The following is a 22,523-nucleotide window of genomic DNA, read 5'->3' on the forward strand; positions in this document are numbered from 1 at the left end:
AGCAAGAAAATCTTTACTGTAGCAGTGGTGAGACATTGGAACAGTTTATCTAGAGAAGTTGTGGAAGCCCCATGCCTGGAAGTGTTCAAGGCCAGATTGGATGGGGATTGGAGCAACCTGCTATAGGGGAAGGTGTCCCTGCATATGGCAGGGGGGGTGGGATTAGATCATCTTTAAAGTCCCTTCTAGCCCAGACCATTCTATGATTTTATGATCATAGCATAATAATTTTATGTTATAATATTTATTAATTATAATCACATGGTTATAATAAAAATTATTTGTTTATAATTATAATTATTATATAGTCCTCAATCCCCAACAGTTGCTTAAGGGAAAACACCAAATGCCACAAAAATCAAAATAATTACATACAATGACACTACAATTCATACAACCTGCAACAAAGCCCTCATTTTTCGAAGTTTGGTACCAAACAAAATCAGCTATCACAAAATGTGTCCATCCTAAATACTGCTTGCCCTTTGGATCGTTGCTATCCCTGGACTCAGCATCATCATCATGGCTAGGCTTTGTGAACGAAGATTTGGGAAGGGCTTTACCCACGTTTGTTGCAAGTGCATTGGTGGCTAAAAAGGCCAATACGAGACAGGCATGTCCAGTTGCAAAAGGCACAGCAGAGAGACTCCTTAGGTGGTATATTCTGCAAGACACGATTCTTTCTGCGTTGTCTTTTCTCCTCAAGGGTGATCCTGCGTGCGTTCTCAAAAGCATCAGCAGCATTATAGATGGTGTGTCTACAGACCTCGCAATTGGAGGCCAGAGTAGACCAGTTATGTTGATCAATATGGCCGAGGCTGAGATGTTGTTTCAGGGAGTCCTTATATCTTCTCTGGACTCAGCATACGCTGACTGCTGAGGAGCTTCTAAGATGTGTGACATGTTTATGTTCCAGTTTGTAACATACTGTCTTTACCAGTAAGGAACTGTGGCCAATTAAGCCTAAAGCTTTCTTGGAGCGATCAGCTTTCCTCCAAAACAGACAAAAAGCATGTTCCATATTAAATGGTACTATTTTGCACATCTAATATTGGTCCCTCTTGGAACTGGTTTTCATAAATCCCATTGCATCTCAGTTCTCTTCCATGTCTCTTGTAGCAGTCTAATGAAAGATTTTTACATAACCTGACCTTTTGGGGTTTTATTCATGTGATTCAAATTTTGATCTGTAATATGCATATGCTGAAGAAGAACAAAGTAAAAGTGAAGAAGGAACAAAACTATCTTTCCACATAACTGTGGGAACTCTTTGCTTGGTTACATGGTTATAGGAGGATAATGTGTTTAAGTATAGCATGTTTCTATCTGCATGTTTCCTTCTGCTGCTAACTACTGTAGAAAAAGGCTATTCTTAAATAAAATAGGACTAGTAGTCAATGCCACAACTTGCTATGGAAAAAGCTGCTCACAGAATGGTTGGGGTTGGAAGGGATCTCTGGGAGTCATCTAGTCCAACCTCCTGCTCTCGCAGAGACACCTAGAACTGGATGTCCAGGACAGTGTCCAGTTAGCTTTCAACTATTTCCACAAATGGAGACTCCACCACCACCCTGGGCAACCTGTGCCAGTGCTTGCTCACTTTCACAGTGGAAAGGTGTTTTCTGACATTCAGATGGAACCTCATGTGTTTCAGTTTGTGCCAATTGCCTCTCTTCCTTTGACTCAGCACCAATGGAAAGAGCCTGACTGCATCTTCTTTACATGCTCCTTTCAGATATTTATATATATTGGTAAGATTCCCATGGAGCCATAGACAAGACTGGATTGGCCACTGTTTCATTCTTCATGTGTCTCTGGTCTGATTAAGGGAAAATTATACCTAGGAGTGTTTGCTCACGCAGAGAAAAAAACATACCTTATCTATGAACAGGATATGCCTTTTAATGCGTCAGAAGAGCAACACTATGGATATGCTGAAGCCAGATATTTCCATTGTGGTTTTTTTGGGGAAATGTTTTTACTGACAGTATTAGCTGGGGGAAGTCCTAGTAAAAACATTGCTGTATCTTCTACTGGACTTTTTTTGTCATGTCCACCAGGCAACCTATAATGAAAATTAGGTAAATCAGAGCTACTTTTTTAAACTCTAAAGCAATTCTTACTGGCACTATTGAAAAGGCACTAGAGCTAATGCAGGACAACTCCCTGCATTAGAAGAGTTTGGGATTAGGACAGCCACAGTAAAGGATGGCAAAGTGATAATCTGTTGACAGTAGTCACTTCTTCCCATGTGTAGTAAGATGCTTCCTTTATTAGGTCTAACATTAGCATGATATGACCAGACTTTCTCTCAACAGACTGACAACTACAGACTGACAATTCTAACCCAAGAAGCAGTCTCAAACAAAGGAAAAACTTTTTAGGAAGGCCAAGAAAGTAACAAATTTCAGCATATGCTTGGATTCAGTTTCTTAAAGAGTCTGAAGCTAGAAAATTTTGGGGTTTATTCAGAATTAAAAGCTCCATAATTATAAAAGTTGCGAGAAAAAGATTGCTTTAAACATTTCCTAATCCTCTGCACATCACAAGTATCCAACAACAGATTTCATAATGCTAATCATTACCTTCTGAGCCTGTCAATCCAGAAAATTTTCCACCTACTATATAGTTCATCTGTACTGTCTACATCTCACCAATCTGGCTGTAAGTATAATATAGGAAATTGCCCTGAAGGCCTCACTGAGCTGAGGAAAACACTGTCCACTGTTCTTCTCTTGTCTACATGGGAAGTTACAGAAGGTAATCCAGTTGGTCAGGTGTGATTTGTCCTTGCTAAGAACATTGTCCGTTCTCCCAATCACTTCTTCTCCTTCAGTCTTCTGGACATGGCTTCCAGTAGGATTTGCTTCATAATCCTACCATGGACATAAAGTGAAGCTAACCAGCCTGACATTCCCTAGACCCACATCTTTGGCCCTTCTGAACAAGGCTGTACATTATTAACCTTTTTCAAGTCATCAGAAACCTCTCTGAAACACCATGACAGTTTGAAGATCATACAGTGTGTGTCACAGGGACATTAGCCAGCTCCCAGAACATCCTGAGGTGCGTTCTCTCTGGTCCCATGGACTTGTGCGTGTCCAACCTGCCTAAGTGTTTTTTAACTCAACCCTCCTCTACCCTGGGTAATCCTTCATTCCCCAAGGCCTTGATAGTAGGCTTAGGAGACCTGAAGACAAACACAACCAGTAAAACGAGGCAAAGACATCACTGGGGGTCTTAGTCTTTTCCATAGAATTATTTATTGCTGCTTTTAACATCCCTTGACAATATCAACTTCTGCTGAGCATGGACATTCCTAACTCCATCCTTTTTGTATCTCAAAAAGTTCTTGGTGCTTTGGCATGTTTTGCGTAATTTCCTAACAAAGAGACCTGTATTCTATTTCTTATACTGCTTTTGGTTAACACAAAAAGGTGAAAAGCTATTCAGCACAGAGTTCCAGGGTCCAGGGCTATTGCTCTATATCTCTGAATCTATCCTACATTGCACCTTACAGTAACTGCACTTGTCTGCTGAATCAGAACTTACATCATAAAAGTTCACATTCCTGTGCCTTGAACAAACATACTTTGATAGAATTCAAAGAAACTTTGAAACAATAAACATGACTAATGTTCCATCCATTTTATCTTTTGTGTTACACAGCTGAGCAAGAGCCATTTTTTATCAGTGCTCCATCAGCAGCAACATCAAGTCAGTCTCTGAAGCCTTACTAAAAAATCATTTACAATTCACAGTTTCAGGTGCAGGTGGCACTGTGTGACACTAGCCATGGGTTTTGCTCTTTCTGTATTTACATTCCTTTTGTTCTAGGTAGTATGGACAGCCTTTGACCTTTTCACAACCTGTGCTTGTGACAGGCAGCTGAGGTTGTTTCTTTTAGAACGTAATAAAAGAACACATGAGCAGAGGATTTTTCAAACTTATGGGAAGTTCTTTTTGAAACATATTAGGCCTTGTTAGGGGATATATTTTACTGTTCCATAAAAATCTGATGTAGAAAAGTCAGTGGGTTCTTTTTAATGAGCAAATATGGGACATAGGGAAATACATTTAGCATGCCAGTTAAGACACACATAGCAGGAATACATAAACTCCATAATTAGTTGAAATCCATATTCTGCTCCAGTGTCATGTATGGAAAAAAGCACATTGCCTTCACTTCTGGTGCTTCAGAGATAGTGTACTCTTTGAGATTTTTAACTGCTTTTTAATTCTGTTTCTGCTGCACATAAAGTAAAAGACAGTAGTTTTCCTATTGTCAATTCAGAACAGAAACAGTCTGTAAGAGATAGTTCTTCATGTCCTTAGCCAGATATTCCTGCCTAATCTTGATGTAAAGCTATACTTTATGCATTTTCTAGTAAAGGGTGCATGCATGTGTTTGTGTTTTTAACTTTTAATACACAAAAAGTAAAATGTTCCGCAATGTGCTATGCATGGCATTATCACTTTTCTGTGTGCTCAGTCAAAAAGACATAGATGAAGAACGTTTAGAACAAGCTTTTCAATTGAGTCTATTTTCTTTCAGCATACTGAATACCATAAATTTTGAATCTGGAAACTATTACAACATTTTTAGAAGCTGAAAAGTAATCATAATGAGAGCTTGCAAACAATGAACTCTATTCTCCCTCTGACACGCAGAAGGATTTATGGACATATTATTGCCCGTGCATTCAAAGAAAAATCCCTTGTGCATCAGCACAATAGGACACAAATAACCACTAAGTTCTTCCACAATTACAGGGCTAGTTTCACCCATTTATGTTTTATGTTATTATTATTATTATTCTAACAGTAGATGGCAACATTTAGTTGAAACTTGGAAAATCTTAGTGAGCTTTACAGAGTCATTTCAGTTCCATTTTTATTCATGAGACTTAGAAATACAGAAAAATAACTATAATTGGAAACCATAAATTAACTAAATTGTTTAATTATCTGTACAAATTAATATGGCAATTACCTTATTTTCTTCCAAACTCCATCCTGTCCTGGATAGTTTCTGACTGAAAGCCAGCTGTGCTCTGACTATCTGGTGATTCAGAAAAATGTCAATGTCCTTAGGGTTAACCTTTCCTTGCACAAAATCAGAGAAAAACAGCAGGTTAAAGGGTTAGCAGTAAAGCTTTTCCTTAACTGTACAGCTGAGATTCAGATAAAAACTGCCAGCATCTTGGTATATTTGGGTCAAGGTTTTCAGTGTAAGTATTTAAAGTTCTCCAATTTTTACCATATTTGCTTAGCGCTGAAGTTAATGAGAATTCTACTGTTGATTTGATGGAAGCATGAATATTCTGCGTAACATTAACAGACAGAACTTTTCTCAGTTATTAGCATTACAGTAAAACTGAAATCTCTTGAAACTTCAGAAACTGTAATGGATGCCTGCATGGCTTGGGTGCAGGCTCAGGCATTCAGTAAAGCAGTTTACCTCCACTCACCCAAGATGGGCAAGTATTCAGATCCTGGGCTGTATTCTAGTCTTCAAATACACACTGAAGGTACTTTTCTAATGTCTGGCCTTGGCAGGACAGGTCAAAGGTTTAGGAAAGGAAATGTGAGCTGCTTGGAGTTCTCTGGACATGCTATAAGGTTATGTCTGTATTTAATTAGACTAGGCAGCACTGCCTGAACTAAACACTTCCTCATAGGTCTGTTCAAGCAAAATATTTTCTTCAAGTTTTAATTGTTTTAAATATTAAATACAGACTTTGTGTAACATACATCTCTGTGTGTGTGATTCCTTTTCTGGATCTGCCTTGAAATCTTGGGTTTCAGCTTCACAACAACAGCAAAAAGACTACAAAGTCACAGAACATTCACCAAATTCTTCTGTTTAAACTACAGTGAAAGTAAAAAGCAGATCAGCAGGTATCTTAATGTGCATGGCTTTGTGAACCTCTCTGACCAAGACACGGTATTCCTCATGGATTGTGCATCAATCACTACGAGAGACTAGGACATTATTTCTGGCTTTCAGAAGCAAAGCCTGGGCCTTGCGCTGTTTGTGCAGACAAGTACAGAAAGAATGTCATTTGAGAGGGAGAGCGGGAGCTGAGTGAAGAGAGGGGGCCCTTGTGCAGGGAAGAGAGAGGAAAAGAGAAAGGAAGAAGGCCCAGACACTGGAAAGCAAGATGACTTTTAAGCTGCCAAGGTTTTAACAAAAGCAATCATGAAGTTATCCAAGAGGAAGTGAGTTTTTTATCATAAATAAACAGATTATTTCATGGGCGTGCTCTGGATCTCACCACACTTCCATGCGTATGCTACTAAATGGTGTTTGGTCTCTGACTTTTTCTTGCAGAAGGATCTCTTCTGCAGAACTTCACTGAAGGCTGCACATTCCACAGGGCCTTTTTGTGGATGTGGAAGAGTTCAGCAGATGTCCCATACATCTATAGCCACTGCACTTTTTTTCTGATAATGGAATGAAAAATGGATGGACAGATAGATAGAGTATTAAGAAATGGAGTATTCTGTAGTTGTAAAACCTAGTAACTGCAGGTCAGCTTCTGTATTCTTCAGATTCACTGAGATTAAGCTATCTGTAAAGAAGAGTTTTATCAGAAGGCGGCAGAAGCATCCAGAGATAGAGGTAAATAGACTAGGATTAAATAACTGAGGCTGCACTCTGTGCTTCCGTTGTGACTGCACAATTCCTTTGAATGTATGTCCCTGCAAGAATTCAGTGCAGCCGCTTGAAAAACCTCTGACTGGCATGAGTGAGAATAGGAAAGTGCTAAAATTTTGGCTGGTTGCTAGTACTGGTTTTGAATCAAGTGCAGGAGAACCTCCCAGCACAAAAGATAAAGAAATTTAAAAGCTGAAAAGCAAGACAAATCAGGAGATTCAGGATCACTCATCTTAAGAAACTGTGCATTACATTTACAAGATGTTATGCCAAAGTAGATTTCTATTTGCAAAATAAAGAAGTCTGTAGGCGACTGAATGAACCTGGAAGGAATTAGTCAGAAAGGACAGGCACACATTATCAGTAATCTCTCCTAAAATGACAATGCATTTAGGCAGCAATTGCCTACTAGCAGTGTGTGCCATTTGATGAAGCTAACCCTAGAGGTTAAATAGAGGGGTTGGAGCATAACTTTATATACACTGCAGCTTGAAAGTAACATGGGTAAAAGAGGGCCTCTGATTTGATGCTGCTTTTTCTGGAATGTATAGTGCAACTGGATCTAAATTTTGGGAGAGTGCCCAGTTTCAGATGTCTAAAGCCTCTGTTGAAAGCAGTGGAGACTATACACTGCCAAAGTTTTATGTATGCAACTGCAGATTGATTGCCTAATGGCAGTGGTGGGCTTTGATCATGAATGTCTGGAGAGAGAAGTCTCAAGTAGGTGCCCTTTTCCTCATTTTTCCCTTTACCCTTCTAACTCCTAACTCTACTCTTTTTCTTTGTTTCCCCCCTGCATTTACTACAAGCCTTTCACAGATATCTGAGATATAAAAGTTCCTCTCCCCACATATTTCTTTTCTTTAACAGCTTGCTAGTTGAGCACTGTGCAAGGAGTTAACTGGAGAAGGTGCAGGGGTATGCAATTGCTCTAACACGTTGTCTATTTTGGGGTTTATTGGTGAGAGAAACAGATGAAGATAATTTCCTCTCTTTCTCTGTTTCTTATTAGTAAATTGTGAAGAATTTTTAGGTACAGAACATTCAAGCAAGATCATCATCTGTATGCAAGGGAAAATTATTTCCTTATAGTTTGGTCAATGTGTGAGTCAGAGTCATATAAAAGATGTAATAAGCTGCTTCTGCTTGCAATTAGAGGTTTTGTTCTGATGGCAAATTAAAATTTAAGTCCAGTAGAATTAGGTGTGAAATCTTGCAGATTCCCAGCTAACTGTATATTGTGATTCCATTTGGAAGCTAATAGGACTCAGAAAATTGCTCTTATTGGCCTCTACTCTTCATTTTACCTACAATTCTAGAATTGTGCGAAAAGACAGCAAACTGCCACAAATATATTTTCAGTCTATATTCACTGCTCACTTCCTTCTTTTGATGAAAATAAGCAAGACACATCAGTTTTTATACCTTTTTATTAAAAAAAGGGTACCACTCTTAATGCTTATACACCTAACAGATGGAATGAAATTACAAAGAAATGCCTGACAGTATAGGTTCTGGTTTTTTAGTGAAAAATTTGCATAGTCAAAGAATTCAAACATTTTTTGTTTTAAATTGTGCTTGCCCTAAATCAGCCTGTTCATTTTTCTTTATAACTGCAGTTATGGGGAATCATCTCAGAAGCTTCCAACATCTGTCAGAAGCTTCTGCCACAAAGACAGATGTTTGAACGATCCCCTCCTGCTCAGTATCAGCTGTTCAGCAGAGGTTGCCTAGAAAATAAAGGACCGGTTACCTCTAATTCTGGCTGCCTTTTCAGGAATAATATGAGGAATTTTTTAATAATAAAGGTACCTTCTTTGTTCTGGGGCTCAACTAAAAAGCCTCTGGCAAACACAGATTCAGCTCACCAATAGAACTTGCTGTGGTGAGTTGAACTTTACTTGCAGGCCAATTATACAGCCAGTATAATTTTTTTTAAGGTATAATGGGGCTCATCACACTGAGTCCCCCATGAATTCTGCATCTCTCTCTTTCAGGCATGAATGATTCATTAATTTGGTGAATAAAAGCAGCAGCAGATCAGGCTACTTGAGAAAGAATGTAGGTAGCCTCATGGTGTGCTCTGCTGTGGGTGCAGAGTGAGGTATTAAATCTGATTTAGCATTCAAATATAAACTGTCTTGAAGGTCTAGTTGCGGATGTTCCTGCCCATTGCAAGGAGGTGGATGAGAAGAGTTTTAAGAGGTCCCTTCCAACTCAAACAAATCTATGATTCTATGAAGGCTACACTGTCACATTGCTTTATTCATAAGTTAACGTCCTTAGGTGTGAATGTGAAGAGGATCTAAAGAAATGAAATCAAGAATGCCCAAACCAGGCGATAATATAGTGTCAGTACACTCTTCAGAGTTGCCATGTGATTTTCTCTAAATAGGCTTCACAAGGAGCGGTCTAACCGTAAAAGAAATCTCTGTTCCTGTTTTCCTTTCCTTTGGTCCCTTGCTTACCATCATAGCAGAGGTTCTTCAGAGTCTAAAAGCCTTCTGAGAGTTGAATCACAAAGCAAAACAACGAAAACGAAACTTGATTTTGCATATTAGGGTCTTGACCAGAGAAGGGAGCAGAAGAAAATTCCCTAAAAATGAACTCCCATGAAAAAAATCATAAAACCTCATAAAAGATTAAGTATAAAAAATAATGGTGATCCAAAAACATGGTAACAAAACATGGCAAATCATTTTTGGAGGGAACTCGTTTCCTTTTCATGAATTAGGATGACCTCTGCATACTTCACCAAAGTTCTGATTTTACCACTCCTGAGCTCATAAAAGAGGGTATATTTCATCCCAGCGGTAATGTTAATATACTGTGAGTTAAGCCCAGAAATATGCACTGAACATCCCCCATTACCAGACAGGGTGGAGCCTTCTGCATAGGAATAAGACTTGAGTAACCCTTTTGAAGCCTTTCTCCTCTCATGGCCCTCCCTGCTGCTACACTCTGGTCTGAGGAACATGTATGTGTGGAGATATGACAGCCTGCAAAGTAAGATACCCAGGTAACCCCAGAAACGCCAAGGCAGTGGAAAGAATTAAAAAAAAAGTTTATTTAGAAGGCCAGAACACGAGAAACCTCACAGTGCAGTTTGCACACTGGGCCTCAGGAAGGAAAAGGCCAGTTCCCACCCTCTCAGGGCCACTTTATCCTCTCTGTTTCTCCCCTGCCTTCCCAAGGCCTCTGTGTATGTCTGTTAGGGCTATCTCTCTCCTCTCATATATCAGAGAGAGAGGCTGAGAACTTCTCTTGTTATGTAGTGGAGGGACAAAGCACTGAAACTGCCTTTGAGAAAGAGTTACCATTTAGGCAGAAAGCCTTCCTAGTGAAAACTGAGTTCCTAGGTTTCTGTCACAAATACTTCTGAAATTGTACCTATCCCGACACAACCTATGTAGTGACTGGGCTTGCTGGAGCCTCTGTGAGAGATCTCCACTCACACTTAATATTGGTTCTTAATATTCAGCAGTCATTGGTGGATTAGAAACACCACTATTCACATGTGGGTCATGAAGGGAAGGAAATTAACATAAAAAAGTACGGCACAGTGTGACCATAAGTATTACTAGGATGACTACTGAAACATGGGGTGGCCTCCATCTCTGATAAATTACACCAAAATCTAATTTGGCTTCTCTAACAGCAGGCATCCTAAGAGCCACCTTTGCCTCACCTGTCATTTCTAAATAGGCCATACGTGCTTCAGTTACCAGAGGTGCAGGAAATTCCCAGATAGCTACTCTGTCTGGAAATGTTACAGGTGGACATATTCAAATAGCAAGGAAAAAAATTATCTCCTTCTCTTCTCCTCATTGCAGCTAAAGCTCTGATAGAACATTACCATGGCTTTCCTCAACCTTCAAGACAGAGCAAATCTAGGTGCTTTATCCTTCCTTGTTAATTCCCATTTCCTCTTCTTCTTGAAGTTGCCTCTTTACTTTGCTTATATACACATCAATCAAAGAATTTGTTTGGATTTCTGTCTAAATTTCTGCTATTCTATAATAAGAGGAGAACAGTTTCTTTTCAGGGATATGGTAGGAGCTGATGCTCCCATTTTAGAGGGTTGCACAGCTCTGCCAAGCTCATCTGCCTAAAGCAAAATGGAGATCAGGTGTGGCACACTGACCCCCCTGGAGGTAATGCCATCCTGGTGCTAGCCTCTCTGCTTCATGAAATGGGACAACGCAGGCAACCTGGCTGACTTTGAAGACCTGATTGCATGATTGAGTTAGATAGCAAGAGTGCTGACTTATAAGCAGCCAACTGATGTTAGATTTGAGCTGATTAAGAAGTCAGGGAGGGAGTGGGGGGTGTAGGTCCTCAGCAAACAATGACACCTCTCTGTGATGAGATGGCATTCTGGAGCACATGGCGCAAAGCTCAGACTGCAGGAAACTGACAGCTCTGTGGAAAAGCTCTGCATAAACATCTCTGCAGGCATCAAGCTCCCTGGAAAAGCTGCCAAGATGATTCCACAGAACGTTACTTTCCAGTTTGCTCAATGAAGAAGCAGCATGCAGTGGTAACAGTAAACAGTTTTAAGCACTCTCCACACCTCCGTTAATTAAAAACTAAGCTGAATTCTGGAGCCTTAATACAGAGTTGCGTCCATAAGCATTATTGTAGAATACTTAGGAGACCAGAGTAGACCAAGAGTTTGATTATTTCAAACAGAGCCTGTAAACTTCGGTTTTTTTCCATTGCTTCCCTTCCGTAAAGTAAGGCTTATGGTCGGAGGTCCGGCGAGCCAGCGTTTGAGGGACGGCACAGGGCCACAGCTGGGGGAGCTGCCGTGGCCTGGGGAGACACGGGGCCCATGTGGGTCGCACGCCCAGGCGGCAGGGGATGCGGTGGGCGGGCAGGGCAGAGCCGGGGCCGGGGCCGGCCTTTCCCGCCGGAGCGCGCCGGGAGCCCCCCGCGGGCGGCGCGAGGGGGCGCGCGGGTGCCGTGAGGCGCTGCGCGCTCGCGCAGATGCCGCGCCCGGGGCGCGCGGGGGCGGCTGGCGAGGTGCCGGGGGCGGCCGCGGGGCTCTGAGGGACCGGAGCGGGGGCTGCTCCCCCGGAGGGAGCGGACACCCGGGGCGCCCTAAAAATAGTGCCGGCCGAGGCCGGGCTGGCCGTCACGGCGCTGCGGGGGAAAGTGCCAGGTGGGTTTTGGGGTGGGGGCGAGGAGGGGTGCAGCACGGACCCCGGGCGACCGGCGCTTCTGCAGCCGGCCCCGCTGGGAAGGTGCCGCCGCTTACCCGCCGGCTTCGGCAGAGGGGTCTGAATCCGCCTGCGTGCAAGAATAAATGAGGGAATGCCTCGAGACGGTCGGTGAATGACAGAGAGGGCTGCGCCGCTGCCCCGCTACAGCCGCCCTGCCCGGGGTGCCCTCGGTGCTCGGAGGCGGGGGGACCCGCGGGCGAGTCGGCCGCGGTGACCACAGGAATCCCGGCGGCCTGAGTCGGCGGGAAGTGGTCTGTAAAGCCTAGGGAGCATTTTCCCGTGCTCCCGAGGAGGTTATTCGTACGCGAAAAGGTGTTTGCGGAGGCGAAAGGGGGCGAGGGCGACGAGGTCCGGGGAGCCCGTCGCCCTGGCAAAACCCGGCCGCCTCCACCCAGGTCGTCGGCCAGCGAGTACGACGCACAGTTGGAATGAAGCTTCCCGAAGGCTCCAATGGCAAGCAAGGGATGCACGCCCTCCCGCTACCCACCATCCCAAAACTATGTTTGTGGCCTTCTTACTTTGTATTTAGTGTGTTTATTAAGGCTTTATGTTCGCGAGAGGCTGCATTTGCGAGGAATGCTGTGCTGCCGAGTGCCTGCATTGGCGCTGCCGTCGCTGGGAAGCGCCCGTTCAGGCTTCAGCCCGCGGTCCGGCGGAGCTGCTGCTCCCGCTCGGGCGGTGCTGCGGCGGGACTCTCGCTGTCCCTGCACCCTCGGTGCCCGCCGAGGCTCTCCAGGCATGTGCCCGTCCGCTTATTTTAAATACACCGGTCCCCCTGGATGTTGCAACAGCGAAGTAAACAGAGATACAAAGAAAATGCGCCTAACTTGAGGAAAAACGTCAGTGTTGCACTGTCAAAGAGAGCTGATCACTATTCTTCAAGAACCAGTAAAAAGCAACTAAGAAACATTAATCATACAGAGGAATTAGAGGCTCTAATATTTGAGTGGCCTCTGTATAATAATATGAAAATGTTACTGCACAGCAATAATAGGTATCCAATTTATCGATGTGCACAGGCAGGAAAAAATAGCCTTTCTGTTACGTCTTTATGCAATTTCGGAGCATTAGTACTGAAATTAGGGTAAGTGGGAAATAATATGTATAATTACAAGAAAAAAAAACGACAAAGATTGAAAAGGACAGGCGGTTAGCAGCACACAAAACCTCACGAAGACAGTAGGCTTGTTAGGTGCAGGGACTGTTTATCTGGATGGCTGCTCACTCGATTTTTTAAGAACAAACGCTATTTTTATAATAAAGCACTTATTGCTTCTCGTCATAACAATAATCACTATACGAGCAGAATTTTTCCCCTTTCTCTCGCGCGTAATGATTATGTTCTGTTGCCGAGAATGTAATGATTTCGAGCTGCAAAACTCGGATTTTCAGATTTTCTAGGTGCTCCCCTTATGCGCATTTCTTCCTCTCTGTGCAAAGAAGACTACTTTGCACTTATTTTATTCATTTGACTTTGTTCAGCCACTGGTCCCTGGCCAAGGAGAGCATGTACACAGTAACAGAAAATCCCGTGAAGAAGATCGTAATGATCAGGCACTTGATTCAGTGTAGTGGTTTTGCTAATGCCAGGAGTAACTGCTATGAGAACTTTCCAAATCTGCAGCCATGAAGTTCAAAACTCTTGTTATAATTTCTATGCCTCAGACTCTACCTATGCATTCATACAAATGCTTATAGCATTGTGTTCTCAAGGGCGCTACCTTTAAAACTCTGGTTTAATGGAATTCACTCTATAGGAAGCATCACTTGACAGAAGTGTATTTCTCCTTTCCCTTCCCTTCTACTTTGTTATGTTTCTTCATAACACTGTTTGCGTTTATGTTGGACGGTTTGTAGCTAAACACACAGAGACGGGTTTTTAAAATGGACACAGTAGTAATATCAGCTGGAACTCCTCGGAGGACGCGAGAGGGAGGGGGCGGGGGTGAGGAGGAAGAACATTTAAACGCACTTTAAAGTACTCCATTACTGAAACAGTAGCTGCAGAAGTGCAGCTGGGAAGGGGCAGCAGGGCTCTTTAAATGATATTTGAATCGGACTCGCATTTTAAGTGCTGTTTATGAAGTACATATGGAACTTTCCAAAACTGTTCAGCAAGTGCCAACAAAATGTATCTATCGAGGAGATAAGAAGACAAGGGAATATTTTATTTAGTTCTTACTTGTTTTGATAGCTGAGCACATCGTTATGGTCATCATAAGTGTAGCACCTACAGTAGATTTATCAGTTTAATATTCCCCTGCAATACTAAAAACGTTTCTTTACTTAGGCAAATGCTCCTGTCTAGTTTATTCAAGGTGATTTGCCAAGCTAAGGGAGCCACTTCCTGTAACAGGTACTTTGACAAGGATAACCGACAGTCTTATATATCAAAGAGTAGTCAAACCGCAATGAGATTCAAAGCAGGGAGTGTTGGAACATTTTGTTCCAGAGAACGAGCTAAAAATAACAGCCCCTCCCCATGTTGGAAGGGGGTTGATTTTCCCACTTGGAAGGGCAAAGAGAAATCAAATTATTAATGTAATCAAATAGAAAAGTCCACCCGGAGAGGCGAAGGGTGAAAGGGGTTTTTTCTGAAGTGTCAATGATTTAAATAAGCTAGAGTCCAGAGCCCGGCTCTGAACAAGATTTGATGGATTGTTGGAAGCTTTAACAATTTTATACCTTCCTCATGACACATCAGAACGTGGCATTTGAACAAGGTCATAATAATGCCAAACTGCACAGCCAAGTTCTGCCACTCGAAGCCAAACCTCAAAGTCTCATTTTCAGCCCAAAACCGAGTTCCTTCTACAGCCTCACGTTTTACTTACCCGCAAAACAGACTTTCTAAAGATGTCAAAAACTGCTTTGACATCTATTTCGGAGATTAGAGGCTAAATTGTGGTGCACGTCAGTAAGGAAATACCTAACAACATGATAATTACACCATCCACCTTACTGGGATATTTGGTTAGAGACTTTCAGCATCCACCCTGCGGGAAAAGAAAGTTTCTTTACTTGTAGACAGTAGGGGAAAATAAAAGCAAAACAGCAACATCAAAAACCCCAAGCACCCACGTTTTTAATCCCCTGATCACTTTTTCTGCAGGCAGGGAAAGCTTTCCTCTTTTCCAATAAACTATTTCCAAATAGCTATTACTTCCCTATTCTCGTGAGCGGCGTGGGGTGTTTTTGGATTTGAATGTTTAAAGCACAATAGAGACATCATATTAAAATAGCCGGCGGCAGCCCAGCCGAGCGGCGTCGTTTCCCAGCAGCTCTGCACAGCCTCCGAGGCCGCGGAGAGCCGCGCTGCCCGGGGCGCGCTGCCGGGATGCCCCGCGGCTCTCGCCGTAGCCCTCGAGCATCCCAGCTCAGCGCCACCGCCCCCGGCACCTCCGGCACCGGCCAGCCTTTGGGGCTGCCGCCCTCCGCACCAAGGCGGGTTCCCCCTCCGGCTTCCCAGTAGCCACGGCGCGGGTGGGCGGCAGCCCGCCTTCCCCTCGTACTCACTTTGTTTTCACCTGGTACTACAGTACAAACTCTGTGTCTTCCCCTCCTCGCTTTAGACGCAAACACAAGCTCTCCTTGATTCGGCCACGCCGAGTACCCCCCCACCGAGATGGGGCGGCAGTCCCGGCCTCCCCCTTTCCCGGGGGCAAGAGGCTTTCCTCTTCCCAACCAGGGAGCCGGGGCCGGACCTTCCCCCGTTACCTCTCTCTCGCCCACCAGGAGCAGGGGGGTAGTCCCGCACCTCTGGCCGCCGGCCTCTGCCTCCCTCAGGGTCCCGTCTGCGGGACTTCCAGCTCTTTTCCTCTTCTGTCCTCCTGTTTGTCTGCCCGCCTGCCTGCCTCCTTTTTTATTTTCCCTGCCGGTGACTTAAGCCCAAGCCAAAGGAGGCACAAGGAAAAATAGCCGTGGGCTCCAGGTCTATAAATACAGCTTGAAGCGAGCATCCAAAAGTTTGCAAGGAAAGGAAGAAAGACAGCGTAGAGAGACAAAAGCCAAGCATCGCTCCGCTGCTGCCGATGCTCTGGCTCTGCTCGGGCTTCGCGGCGGATCGAGCCCGTTCGCTGTTTGTTTGGGTGGGCTGTTTTGGGGGGGCAGGGAGGTCGGTGGTTGTTGAAGGTTCGGCACGTTCATCATTTCAGATTTAAATACGCGAATTTTAGAGGCAAATACCAGTCGATCGATCAGCCAACTTTGCAGCTGCTATTGTGAGAGTAAACTTTCTTGACGCGGCTGAAGCCACTAGTGGAGGGTGGGTTTTTTCTTTTGTTTATTTTGGTTTGGGTTTTTTTTGCAGCTGGTGAAACCTAAGAGTCTGACCATTTCCTTGTTCTCTCCATGTTTTGTGCTTCCATCGGCGAGTAAGAGAAAAAGAGGCAGTCGGCTCTTAAAAAGAGGGGTAGCGGCGCCCCTACCTGCTCTGTGTCGCTGTCTTAGAGCCTGTCTTTGGAATACGCGTAAGCAGGGCTGCGGTCCGCCGTAGAAGTAACACTGGCATGTCAGAGAGGAAATGGCCAACATATGCCTGCCTTATCCTAAGTGTTTATTCATGTTAACTGCTGTCTTCTTCATCCTACGTAAGCTCTTTCTCAGTACGGAGCAGTAGCCGGTCAAACGAACAACAACGACAAAAAGAGTCAAGGAAATGTGCATATATAGGGTGAAACACGGAGAAAACGACCCATTTTTGGAGTTAATCGATTTGGGAGATTAAGGTCGTGAGGACCAAGCAGGTCTGGAGTTAGGGAATGAAGCTAGCAAGCGGAGAAAGTGACTTTCGGTGCGCAGACAGCCTTTGAAAGCGCAAGGAGGGACATGCCAAGCTGCCCTGCAGCGAGAATGCGAAGTGGAAGCAGAAAGAGGCCGCAAAAGAGTGAGGAAAGATGCTGCCCGGAGCGGCCGCCTGCCTCCCGCCCGCCTCCCCTGGGACGGGCTGCCCCAGTCCCAGCGGCTGCCGGAGGGGAGGGAGCGAGGGCGGAGGGGGCTTCTCCCCACGGAAGAGCGAAATAATCGGCGGCTGATGTGAGACAGAAATACAGGGTGCTGCGAAAATAAGGGCTGAAAGGCAGAGGGAAACAATCCAAAGAAGTAAATTGACGCTTCAGCCTTCAGCACTGCAGCTTTGCGGGAGTTTGTGCTTGCTCTGCACGACAAGCGCTAGGCAAAAAAGATATTCCCACACGGAAGAACTCTGCAGGCTTCAGAGGAGCTGTTTTAAGGATCCTCCTACATCTCTCACAGTGGCAGGAGGCAGCTTTACTGCTATAAAAGGGGGAACTGGAGGTTTCTGCTCGTCACCCTGCCCCCATGACACTGTTCACCGAAGGGGAAGAGTTGATCAGGCTTGCCAGGATTCGAGGTTCTTGTTTAATTAGCGGTCGTGAGAGTTATTCACAGGCATTACTTTTGGTTTGGGGAAAGGATGAGGAGATAGAAACTGAGTATCTGCTTTATCTTGGAAAATTCACCAGTGGCCAACGTCTAATAAAATAGCAATACTGCACAGCTTTTGTGGCAGCCGGGCTGTGGAGCCATCCCAATACCTACTCACTGGGCTAGCTCTCACCACATTTGGCACTTCACATGCGTTAACACTTGGAGCAGAGGCTTCCCCACCATGCACATGTGCTGTCACTAGGCCACCACAGCTTTACTGATGACAGATTTCTAGTAACTGAATAGTTACTTCCAGTGAACGGATTGCACTGCCAGCCTTCTCAGCCCATCAGTCTGCCCTGGGGGTGAGCAGGGAGATGGGGGTGGCCAGGGAGCTGCACACAGATGGGGGGGGGGGCGGTAAAACAGCCCACAGGCATAAGCACAGGGACAGAGAGGTGCAGTCCGTCCTGCACCCACAGTAGGTGTCCCCGCTCACGGGGGTGAGCCTGCCAGCCTTCCAGGAGCAGCTTGCAGCCAGGGCTAGGTCTATTTAAAGCCACTGCTCTTGCTGCAGATTCCAGTCAGTGTATGCCAATCCCCTTGGCTTGGCAACATTATTTTTGGCTGCGGCTCCCTCCCACATTGTAGGAAATACAATAAAATTAAAACAAACATTAAAAAAAAAAGGAAAGAAGAAAAAGATGCTGAGTGAGTGCTCCTGGTCGGGTAAGGAGAGGAGCCCATGGGTGTCACATGTCTTCCCTGCCACACTGTTCTGTAGTTACCTCCCCTCCAACTGTGGCACCTCTACTGGCCAGTTGTGAGATGGCTGGTGTGGGGTGAGAGAAGGCAGCATAGCAGTGTAGCCCCACACCAGCTGCTGTGGGTCCTTTCCTACTGCATTTGCTCTGACTCCCTAAAAGAGTGTGGCCACCACTGTGGTCCAAGCCCTAGAGGCAGCAGCCTACCCCAGGTCCTAGGGCAGCTGCCGGGGATGGCCTTGGGATCACCCTGATCTGGACAACTGTTTAGGTAGGACAGACCTCTCTGTGTGAGCACCGCTGGATTAGGGATGGTCTTGGGTCCTGTTGGTGTGATCTGGATTTAGTCTTCAGCTTGCCTTCAGGAGAGGTGTTAGAACAAACTATAGCTTTCCTGGAGCAGGAGGAGCCTGGTTTCTGATGTTTGCCATTCCGCTATCACAGCTTGGCCTTAAAAAGAGTAGTAATGAAAAAAGGCATTTAAACAAATCCTGTTCCTGAATTGTGGCCATGGGAGTTGTAGGCACAATGGGTACCGGAAACCAAGAAGCCTATACTTTCTCAGAAAACTTTATCTGTCAAAATTTCATAGAAAACATGAGGGGATGTGGTTCAGGGAGGGAAAGTAAATCCATTAGGGAAAAAAGAAACCTCTCTTACTGTTGCAGAAGAAAACACTGTGTAACGTTGTAATGGAAAAGCACTGATTGCTTTTTCCTCTAATTTACCAACCTATGCTTCTACCTCCATACAGAGAGCATGAATATATGCATTTATTGAAAATACATTCTTTACTGAAAAATTAGTAGTATTTCTACTCAGAGGCTGTAAGTTAATTTTGCCACCTTCTTTGGAAAGGCTCTTGTATTACTTTCCTTCACACACTGTAAAGTCTGATAGAGCTTTCTCCATTTACACACCTTTCTGCTGGTTTGGTTTCTCCTACTTCCAACTTATTTTCCTCTCTTTGGCTCAGTAAGAAGCAGAAGGAAGACAGGGAGGGGTTATAATAGAAATGGTAAAGGTGGGGGCTAAGATGGTAAAAAAGAGGTGGAACTTGCTTTGAGTTTGCCTTAGCAATCAGTACCACTCTTGTGACAAAGCTTGCCTTTGCTCATCCTAGTCAAATTGAGCTGCTCTTGGCCTAGACTGACCTCCTGATGCTGGCAGTCACATCTTCCTCTCACTTTCCTTACTTCCTCTACTCAAGAGCTGAGTGCTGTCCTGCTCTGTCACTTGCTTGTGTTAATGCATATTGTACTGCAAAGTATATTACTTCATTAATCAGTTCAGCCGGTTAACAGAAAGATTAATAGTCTTACCTTATTAATTTGAGTACATGCATCTCTATATTTAGAGTATTCAAAGAAGTACAGGCTATGATTAAGATACAGAGAAGCTCCATTATAGCCCTGTTTTCCATATGTTCAAAGTGTTCTGAAAATGTCACCTTTGGAACTCAAATTTCATGTGTCTAGTAAAAACTACTAACATGCCAGGAAGTCTTCCTCTGAACACAAACGCTGGTTTTTCAGAAAAGTCCGTATCTATTTAAAGTAAGAAGAAGGACTTTAGCTTAAATACTTCCAAACAAATTTTTTCACTCTGAACTTACATGTCCTTGAGAGACAGGATTGCTTGTCCAGCTAGTGGTACAGGCAGAATATGGATTTCCTTTTAAAATTGGCTCTGAGAGGGTCACTACAGAGAGTGGCTGCCGATGAAGTTCAAAATCATTGTGGCATGTTTTGGTAGCTTCTCAGTGCTGTACTGCTGTTCCCTGGGCCCATAGTGTTCCGCTCTTCTTCCTTATTGTGGCTTACCTCTATGCAACACAAATTACCTGTGGTCAATTGTGGCTTATGCACATGTAACTCTCCTGTCATGCGACTCATTCTATTTTTACATGCAAGTCTCACCTTAGACGTGCTGCCGAGGTTAACCAGACCTTGACAACACCAGGCTTACCAAAGGGTTTCGTTACTCCCTGATGTGATCATGGTTTACAGTTTCATTTTAGTAGCTGCATGGAAAATCAACAATATTAGTGAGGCATGTTCAGAGATGGAGATGAGAAAGCCCTCTATGGCTTCAGGGAGTGCCATTATAAATCCAGTGCAGCAAAATACAGCAACAGCACACTTTGACATGGACCTGCACAGCTGTGGTGAGCTTGAACGGCCCATTACTGCCTAAAATATCTGCTTTTGAATTAAAGAATTTATTATCTTTTTAAAAGAAATCTATGAGTCACTCTGGCATCTTCTTTCTCTAGACAGTGCTTCCTGTAACATCCACACCCGTAGAGCACTATAGAGTTGTACTCCTAAGACTCTGTCTTCAAGTCTAGACTGTAGACTATCAATGTTTGTTTGCATGTAGTAAAAATCTCCACCCAAAGCTGTAGAATTTGGCTTCCTTGAGGTTGTCCATTCACAACCTCACATCCCAGGAGAGGAGAGAATAAATTTGACAGTCTGTGCTAATCTTCACCTTAGTCTTCAATGGCTGCTTAAATACTCCCCCTCCCCAATCCAGGATGCCAGTATTTGCCTTTAGCATTTAAGGTTTAAAATATCAACATTCAGTAGGCTTCTAGGCCAGAACAAACTTCCTGTAGCTCACCAGCTCTCTCTCTGCCATGGTATGCTCTTCACTCAGCAACTCATGAGATGGCAGGTGGAAATTTTTACACATGAGAAAGTTACTTGTCTTCTTAGCAGTAATCTCTCCTTACAAACATCCTGGAATGACCCCTCAGTCCATTTTCCCTCACTTCTTTTTCCAGTCAGTTAAGAAACTAACCTGAAATTGCTCCCCAAAATGCACCCATGAATGGGGAATCTGGTTTCTAGCAGATGACATATGAGCCAAAATGCAGGGCTAAAGGAAGAGGTCTGTGGTCTTGCCAACTCATAGAATATAAGGAGATACTCTTTTTTTTCTTTGACTAGAGGACAAGTTATATGCTCATCATTTTTCCTGAAGAAAGTTTCCTCCTCTTAGAGTGGTTAATAAGCAAAGCAAAATCAACGAAGTATAATAAAAGAGCTTATATGGCCATGAAGTGCACATGAACTCTGGACAGAAGTGAGAAAAACATTTAGGCCAGTGAAGAGGAACACTTAAGATACTGATGTGACGAAGAGCAATGACGACAAAAAAAAAAAAAAAAAAAAAAAAAAAAAAGAAAAGCTAATGAAATGGAGGAATGTAAAGTGACTTCTCTGACCAGGACTAGAAGAGCATGTATCAAGGCAGAAGAGAGAAAGCAGCAAAGCAACTGGTCCTATGGTTTCCAAGGCAGGGGTTCCCACTCCTGAGGCATAACTAGCTCCAATATTTCACTGGTGTCCTCTCCTGCACACTGTTTTCTCACACAGTCAATTCTGTCACCAGAGAGTAGAAGATTTTCAGTTTTTCTGGAACTAGAAGTAGGTACTGCTCCTTATTCACTCTGTTCCTACACAGTGCATTGCTGTGTGGCCAAAGGGAAATAGTATCCTTCCGGAATCCTTCTCAAGCACCAATGTGACTGTACCACCAGCACTTACTGGCATTGCAAATCTGCATCTTTAAAAATCATTATTATAAGCAGTTGGAGTGCCTGTAATGGTTCTAAAAGTGTTTAAATAACTCATCATTTGTAATATCTTTTATTTTAATATTTTTAAAATTCATTAATAAATCAATTAGACAATCTTCACAGATATTCTCAGACATTTGAATGTTCAAGGAAGAAGAAATTAGGACAACTAACATATTCAGCTTCCTAATAGGAAAAACATCAATGCAAAACATATCCATCTGTGCTAGAGGAGAGTGCCATGTCTCATTTTGTTTCCATAGCATGAAATTTCCTCTTGCATATTACAAGCAATGCAGAGAGTGCTTTCTTTTAGTTCTTTTCCTGCTCACTGGGCCCTGCCCCACTGAAGATGACCTGTCTCAGGTCTCCTGTGTCTTAAAAACTGGTGGAGAGTCTTGGAGATCCTCTTCCTTGGAGACACTATGCAGCAGACTGTAGAAGCCAGGAGACTAGAAATGGCACTAGCCAGACTTTTTTCCAGAAATTATTCAGGAAGAAGGACTGTCTTTTCTTTATCCTGCTGAATTCATGTTTTACCACTCTTCACCAGCTGACAGGCTTCTGTTGGGTGCAGTGATACCAGCATGAAGAGGGCAAGAGGTGTTGTCAGCAAACTTGCTGAGGGATTCTCGTGCCAAACTTACCCTAGAGCCAAATCTGATCACCTATGCAATTGCAACACAGTTAGAGTCTAAGAGTATAGGCCATGTGGCAGCTCTTCAAGTATACCTTCACATAGGTGTTTGGTCAGCTGAGATAAGCACGCTTGCACCCAGAGCAAGAAATAGTCTGCCAAGTCAATTTGGATGCTGTAGGACTCATCTTAGAAACAGTGGAATATGCAAAGTTCAGTCAAAAGAGACCCCCTAATTGGATCGGGAAGGAGAGTTGGATCT

At 43.9% G+C, this 22,523-nt stretch overlaps 1 long non-coding RNA gene across 1 annotated transcript; it reads right to left on the reverse strand.

Moving 5' to 3' along the window:
* Positions 1 to 12,622: 12,622 nt before the first annotated feature.
* On the reverse strand, positions 12,623 to 14,904 carry LOC108501571. The gene is made up of 3 exons (XR_001876221.1): positions 14,721 to 14,904; positions 14,069 to 14,116; positions 12,623 to 12,661 (listed from the first exon to the last, which is right to left on the reverse strand). It is a non-coding gene; the product is annotated as an uncharacterized LOC108501571 (long non-coding RNA).
* Between the last annotated feature and the right edge of the window lie 7,619 nt (positions 14,905 to 22,523).

Source organism: Lepidothrix coronata, unplaced genomic scaffold (assembly GCF_001604755.1).
Source record: "Lepidothrix coronata isolate B3197 unplaced genomic scaffold, Lepidothrix_coronata-1.0 Scaffold104, whole genome shotgun sequence".
Lineage (NCBI taxonomy): Eukaryota > Metazoa > Chordata > Aves > Passeriformes > Pipridae > Lepidothrix > Lepidothrix coronata.